This window comes from Cavia porcellus, unplaced genomic scaffold (assembly GCF_034190915.1).
Source record: "Cavia porcellus strain 051 isolate PalLab524CR breed Dunkin Hartley unplaced genomic scaffold, mCavPor4.1 scaffold_6, whole genome shotgun sequence".
NCBI classification, from domain to species: Eukaryota; Metazoa; Chordata; class Mammalia; order Rodentia; family Caviidae; genus Cavia; species Cavia porcellus.
The window spans coordinates 37,097,757-37,105,690 of record NW_026947489.1 but is presented as its reverse complement, the minus strand read 5'-3'; the positions used below and the strand labels follow the sequence as shown (position 1 = coordinate 37,105,690).

The 7,934-nt window shown below is 39.5% G+C and overlaps 1 long non-coding RNA gene across 1 annotated transcript; it reads right to left on the bottom strand.

Annotated features, from left to right (window-relative positions):
• Nucleotides 1–3,213: 3,213 nt before the first annotated feature.
• On the bottom strand, nt 3,214–7,921 carry LOC106028839 (uncharacterized). Its single transcript, XR_010048030.1, has 2 exons — nt 4,645–7,921; nt 3,214–3,811 (listed from the first exon to the last, which is right to left on the bottom strand). It is a non-coding gene; the product is annotated as an uncharacterized LOC106028839 (long non-coding RNA).
• Nucleotides 7,922–7,934: the final 13 nt, after the last annotated feature.

Here is a 7,934-nt window from a genome sequence, read left to right as displayed (position 1 = left end):
CTTTTATTTCAAAAAAAGTTTTATATTGTTCTAATTAGAAAACTTTTGCAAAAAAATCAGAACCTTAACACTTACAAAATGAAGAAATGTTACCTATGAACTCCAGAGTTAACTTCTGTTGGTATAATCCAATAGTAACACAGATTCTTAAGGCATGGGTTTTGTGTGTGTTCTTATCCTTGTTCACCCCCTTGTGGCCATGATGCAAAGAAGCTAAGATGCAGCCTACAATCAAGGACAAAAGAGAAAAGTGAAGACCTTGATTGATAAACTGACCACTTCTCACTTTAACACTGTTCTCGATAATCAAGCTAAGTAAGTCGCTGGAAATCTGTGTGTCAGGGTCTTTGTAAGAAACTGAGAGAACACTTGGAAGGTGTTACTGTAAATGATCCCAGTTGAAAAAGGTGTCCTGCTGATACTGCCCACTGGTTAAGCCTAATTGGAAGCTAGAAGGGAAAGGACTGAGTTTTTGCAGTCCTTAGATGGCCAGTCTTCCAGGTACAAAGCAAGGTGATGAATGCAAAGTATATCTGGCTGGATAAGCATAATTAGTTTTTACAAGACCCCAGTCCAAGGGCATTATAGACTAGGCCTCTTATCTAATGTGGAGTTGGGTATCTGTGCAAATCCCGTGGCCTGCCTGCAAAACAGCAGAGATAACACAGAACATTTCTTGTCCTTTTTTACTCCATCTAATGCTTGAAGAGGCATAAACATAGCATTTGAGGGATTTAAGATTTTGGATACTTTGGTACAATTAACAGTGGATAAGAGAAGAAAGGGAGGCAGACATGGATACACAGAGAACCCACTTCATGTTTGCAGCTGGCCTTCTTTCACCCTTTGGCTACAAAAGAAGCCAACCCTCTGGCTCCTGGCTGCAGTATCAGGGTCAACAGTAACCCATTAGTCAAACTGAATATGGGTCTGAGATACTGGAAAAGAAAGCTCACCAAAAATATATATAAAGAAAAAAACTGGAATGAAGTTATTTTTATTTTAGTATAATTTTTTTACCACCTTAGAAAAGTAAATTTTTATTTCATGGTTTAGAATAAGTAATGCTTATTGTTGTCCTAATTGGGTGATAAACAAGACTGAAACTGTTTCAGGGCTCACTTCAACATGTCCTTGAATGAAAATATTGAGCAGAGTCTTGTGTTTTCAAATCGGCAGTTTGAAGCTTGTATCTCTGGCTGAACAAGTGGGTTTTCAGTTGCTTTCCACTAATCCTACAACATAACAGGTTCAACTTGCTGGATGGCAAAGGATGGGTAAGTCCAGAGGGAAGGTCTTCTATAGTGGGTCAGCCATTACACACAGATGAAGATGCCAGAGAACAGGTCAGCGATGTTACATGACTTTGCTAGGGCTGACATAGGAAAACATCATAGATTTGGTTGCTTAAACAATGAAGATTCATTTTCTCTCTGTTCTGGAAGGTGAGTCCTAAGTGAAGGTGATGTCAGGATTGATTTCTACTGAGGCCTTTCTTTATTTGCAGATGGCCTTTTCTCTGTATATGTACATTCTCTTTTTATACAGAAACCAGTCTGTTATGACTTGTGTCTAGATGTACCCCAAAGCCCGAGTTCTCATGTGTGGGACTTTTGGGAATTGGCTGGACCTAGGGTTGTGATACTGGATTAAGGTGTGTGAAACTGGGATTAAAGGTGGTGTGGATAATCAAAACCCATCTGGGTATGGGTGCACTCATCAATAGGGTTGTAGCCTGGAAGGACATAAAGAAGGCAGGCTTACCACTTTGATGGCTTCTGCTTGTCATATCAGGAACTGTTTCTCCTGTGATACCCCTCTGCCTTGCCACCCTGCCTTAGAGCTGTCTGACTACAGACAGAAACCTCTACAGACTGTCAACTAAACAAATTGGTGGATGTCAGGTATTTTGTCCCAGCAACAAGAAAGTAACTAAGACATAATCCTATTGAGTAAGTGCCTCACCCTTATGATCACATTTAAATTTAACCAATTTCTGTAAAGACCCAAAGGGCTTGAAGCTCAAAACTTGCCACAAATTGCCCCCATGATACACATGGAACTACAGGATTTACTATTTGCCCTGATGGTTTGGTCCCAATCCTTTGTATCCTCCTGTTTGTAACTTTTAGAATAAATGTTTATTTCATGCCACTGAATATTGTAAGTGTTTAACTTTTCATTTGTACAGGGGCTTGCAGCTAAAAGTTTGTCTTTCATTTCAGAGGAAACTTGGGACTTGGACTTTTCAGCAATGCAAAAACTGTTGGGACTTTGGCAACTTTCACTCATGGACTAAATGCCTTTTATGTAACAGTATGTGCATGAATCTTTGGGCAGCCAGGGGTGGAATTTGTGTCTGGATGTCCCAAGCCTCATGTGGCTGAACCTGATGTGGGGTGGGTACCTTGCATACAACCTAAGGGAAGGACAATGGCTGGCTCCCCTCCTTTGTCCTTTTATCTCTTTACTCTTTTTGTGTTTTTGGTATCTACTGCAGCCACCATGAATGGTTGCCTTCCTGCACGCCATCCTGCCTTCGAGCCAGGTGAGTATGGATTGACACCTCCACAAACACTAAGTTAAACAAGCCTTTGCTTCCTTCATTTTGGGCATCAGGTATTTTGTCTCAGCAACAAGAATAACCAAGACAAGAGGCACTCTACCATGGAGATATATTTCCCTCATCTTTTTTTTTTTTAAATTTGAGACAAAGTCTTGCTAAGTTGCTCAAGGTGGCCTCAAACTTGCCATCCTTGTCTTGGCCTCCCCAGTAGCTGGAATTATAGGTATGTACCACAGGAATCAGATAATCACCTACTTTTTATTTTGGGTTATTACCATAAAGACAGACTATTTTTCCCAGCTTATGTTTATTTGTTTTTTGTTTTTGGACAGAGTTCAGCCTGGCCTTGAATTTATGGCAATCTTCCTGCCTCAGCATCCTGAATGCTGGAATTACAGGTGTAAGCCACCATACTTGACCATTATTATGTTTTCTATTAATGATTTTATAACTGTTAGAAAAAATATGAAAAGGGATTATGAAAATTGGACAGCAGAAATGAAAATGCAAAGAAGTACAGAAAACATATTTATATCAGAAAGATATAATTTCCCTAATGGTAGAGTTCCTCCAGATCAGTAAGAGCATCAATTCAATAGAAAACAGCCAAAAATGCAAATTACACAAGTACCAAAAAGGAAACTAAATGACTCTTAAAAACGTTTTTTAAATTTATTATTACTAGCACATTTGCATTCCTTGTATAGATTTAATGCATGTATATAACACATCTTAATTCTTTTTACTTCCCCCTCCCTCTCCCTCCATCTCTTGGTGACACATTATTCTACCTCACTTATAATAAGAAAAACAAACATCAAAACTGAGACACTATTTGTATCCTACACACTTGACAAAGGTAACATGTGACGGCCACTGTTGTTGGTAAGGATATGGATGGTAAAGACATCGATGGTGAGATCAAAAGTTGAAGCAACTTCTATAGAAGCAGACTCTGCAACAGCTGTCAGTCACACAGGCACATACTCAGATCCAGCAACTCTAATTATTATTTTAGTAGTTTTAATTATACCACATACAGTAGTCCTCCCTTATCTGTAGGTTCACTTTTCAGGATTTTGATTATCTGTGGTCAACTGTGGCCCAAAAATTGTTACCTAGAAAATTGCAGAAATAACTCATAATTGAGAACTGTGTGCTACTTTCTGTACCATGATGAAATCTTGTGTTGTCCTGCTCCATCCTTTGGGGACATGAGCCATCTCTTTGTCCAGGATATCAACCCTGTATAAAATACCTGTGCATTAGTCATCTAATGGCCCTCTTGGTTCTCAGACCTATTTTTGCAGTATTGCCATGCTGATGTTCAAAGAACCCTTATTGTATTTACTCATGGCTTCAAAGAACAAAAATAATGATGCTGGCAATTCAGATACACAAGAAAACCTATAAAGTGCTTTCTTTAAGGGTCATCATTAGTACAACATAATATTAAGAGGGAAGAAAAGAGAAGATACATTCAAATAACTATTATAATATAGTTATGAATATTGTTCTAGTTTATATGGTCATTGTTAATTTTTTTGAGGAAAGGTTTTAGTTCACAAGTTATTATTATTTTCTTGTCTATTTTGAGACGAGGTCTCGCTATGCAGTTCAGGCTGGCCTTGAGCTCACTTTGTAGCCCAGGCTGGTCTTGAACTCATAAGGATCCTCCCACCTCAGCCTCCTGAGTGCTGGGATTACAGGCGTGAGCCACCACACCCAGCTAGTTCACATGTTATTAATCTCTTGCTGTGGTTAATTTATATACTTTTTGCGGGGCAGGGCATTTAGCTCAGCAGCATAAGCGCCTGCCTTGCAAGTGTGTGGTCATGAGTTTGATCCTTGGTATCGATAAAAAAGAAAGACAAAAAAATGTATATACTTTTTTATAGGTATATATATGTAAACATATTTGGGTTCAGTGGTATCTGTGGCTACAGGCATTCACTTGGAAAACATTCTCATGAGGAAGAGGGTAATACTGTATACATAGCTATGGAAATCACATGGAAAAAACTGCTTTCAGGAAGCAATCTTTATGTACCTAATCAAGAATCAGTACATCTACATACTGTGACACTCTGAAGAAATATGAAGAAGCTCTTTATGTACTGATTGAAGATGGTTCCCAAGTTCTATTAAGTAAAAAGGACAGAGCAAGAGTTCCATTTGTTATATGCATATAAAAGATAGGGAAATACATATATATGTGTGTACAACATAATACATATGTACTTGTATATAATCCTGTCTTACTTTTCTCATTGCTTAGACAAAATATGTACCTGTATATATGTACCTGTCTCATTGCTTAGACATATATGTACCTGTATATAATCCTGTCTTACTTTTCTCATTGCTTAAACAAAACACCTAGCACCTAGCACCCAAAGTTAAACGGGGCAGTGCGGGGAGGCTTATTTGGCTCAGTTTGTGGAGGTTTCAGTCCATAATTGGCTGGCTCCAAGGCAGGGTGGCTTGCAAAGGGCCATCACAGAGAAGAGTTCATGGCACCCATAAGACAGCAAAAGCAAGCAAGCAAGGGGGAGACAAGATTCTTTCTGTCCCTTACACTTTACACAGGCTACCTGCCCTAGTCCTAGCCAGAATTATGGCAAACCAATCAATGGACTGATTTACTAATCATGTACTCTTAATCCCCACATCACACACTCTGGATTTGTCCACCTCTGAAAAAACCCTATGAGCACACTAGGCTTTGGGAGGACATCTAGATACAAACTGTAACTAATGATATTGTGCATTACTCTATAACATGTTAACATGCATATATTTTAAACAATGTTTCAATTCAAATTATAGAATGTTAATTTACATATTAATATTATGCCACATACATATGTATTTTTGCCTCTTTGTGCAATTGGTAATATATTTTAATGTATGAATTTTCTTATAGATTATTAACTGTCTGGGCGAACATTCAGGAAAATGTTAACACTAATTGCCTCCTGAGGACTGGGTGATTGTGCAGAAGTCTTTTCACCAAACTTGTACCTTTTGAATATTGTATCATGTGTCAAAGTCCTTCAGGAAAAAGAGTACCAGGAGCACACCTGTGTCACACAGGTCATATCTCTGGATTGGCTATTTTATTTTTTATTTTTCCAAATCCATTTTATTTCAAGGAGAAAGTCTGGGTATTTTAGCAATCTGTAAAGGGTTATGAGGAAAAAGCAGGGCTGGGGAAGTCATTAGTAAGAAAGCATTAATGACTAAAAAGAAAAAGGTTTTAGTCTGAGAATAAGGAGAGGAATTCTGGCAGGAAATATAATCTACCAGGTCATATCCCCAGCAGCCCACCTCTTCCAGCCAGGCCCACCTTCCACAACCACTGCCTGGGAATGCAGGAGGCTCTTGAAGACATCCCATATCTAAACTATAACAAAAAATAAAGAATTCAAGAGTCAAAAATAAAAAGTAATCTATAACAATACCCACACAGGTGTGGTGTTGCCTTTGGAAAAATATTGTTTCTAATGGTCTTTCCACTGGCCTTCTATTAGGTACACCGCATACCACTAATAATAGGGGTTGATATTTAGTTTCTCAGTCCCGATTTTTACTTTCTAACCCTTGAGTGTATTACCTGCTTAAAAGCTACACAGATTTTAAAACAAGCAAGATGAAAATAAACCTTTTTCCAAAGACTTCCCAATCCTAGATTATCGTTTCCTTGCAAATAAAGGATTTATCTGGCAAACAAAAAGTCACTTTTGTTCTTCTAAGCAGCCCTGTTCCTTCCAAAACTCAACTGTGAAGAAGCAATCATTTTCAAAAAAACAAGAGAAAGTGCCCTAGCATAGCAATTGCTGATGCCACAAGTGTAGAGGTGGCCCCAGTATCTGTGTTCTTGCCCTGTACGTGGGTCTTGTACTGTACCTCCAGAAGCTCTAAGAGTGCATAGGGCAAAAGCATGCATTGCCCTCAATAATCTTTGATGGGTATGGGAGGGAGAAAGAGCAATATTTCGGGCTAACAAAAACTTTGAGCAAGTCATTTCCCTTCCAATCAAGAAACTGAAAGGACTGGAGCAGCTGATCTGCTCTCTGAAGTGTTAGGTATAGCTTCAGCGATCAACACTGGTTGTTATGCTTATTAAAAAGCACTCATAGCAGGATAAAGGCTGCAAAATAAAAGGAAGAATCATGATGAAAACAACATTAAGCTTTAAAATGGAGTTGGTAAGTCATTAGATAGCAAGACTTAAATAATAAATACTTTTGGGGGTGGTCAACTATGGACTGAAAACATGAGCCAAAATAAACCTCTTCCTTTAAGTTGCCTGAGTTGTGTATTCTGTCTCAGTGATGAAAAAGTGATGAAGTCACGGGTACCTTCACCCCTTCACTGCAGGCTCTTGCACGAAGATAAATGATCTTATACCTGAGACTCATGATACTTTCAAGAAGTTACAAGATTTAGGGGCTGGGGATTTAGCTCAGCGGCAGAAGTGTCTGCCTTGCAAGCAGGCAGTCGTGAGTTCGAACCCCAGTACCCATAAAAACGAAAAAGACAAAAAAAAAAAAAAAGTTGCAAGATTCTAGTTTTATGTACGTTTTTTACTATGTACATGCATCCTTTTCTTTACCTTCCATTGGTTACACACCTACACATCATACAGCACCTATTCTTTTTCAAATTTAATAGTTTTTTACAAAGGCATTTTACTGCTTTTCCATTTAAACTCCCAGTGCATTTTCTGAAACACCAATTTAGAGCTAACGGACCCTGTCTCCCTAATTGCAATTCCGAAGGCCCGACTTTTTACTTCTGCAGTTGATGAGTTTGTGCAGATTGATAACGTAGTCAGTTGTCTATCACCAAAGGCACCCCTGGTAGGCAGTATGTATTTTTCCAGCTACTTTCTATGCAGAGACCGCATCTCATAAACGAAAGCCTTGTCAACTCTTGGGGAGTCACTCGAAGTCCGCTCCTCCCTTCCAGGGTATTCACTATGCACTACATCCCCAGCCTCCTCTCTGTTATGCATTTTGAAACAGGGTCTCCCTAAGTTACTAAGTTGCCGAGGCTGGAATCGAAATCTCTTATCTTTCTGCCTCAGCTTCCCAGAAGCGCTGGGGTCACAGCAGTTCCCCCACGACACCGGGCTAGGGAAGTCTTTAAAGTCTTTTCTGGACCTGTTTTCTCATGAAGCCGAGTCTCCTTTTGCAGACACTACTTCTGACCCTCACCCCTCGCGGCCTTACCGCCCTTTACTCCTGCACAAGGTCTCCGACCTCTGCCGCTACCACCAGAACAACACCGCTTTCACTCACTCTCCTCTCCTCTTTCCAATCCAGAACTCCGGGAAGTTTGGGGCGGTACTTCCGCCTCACTT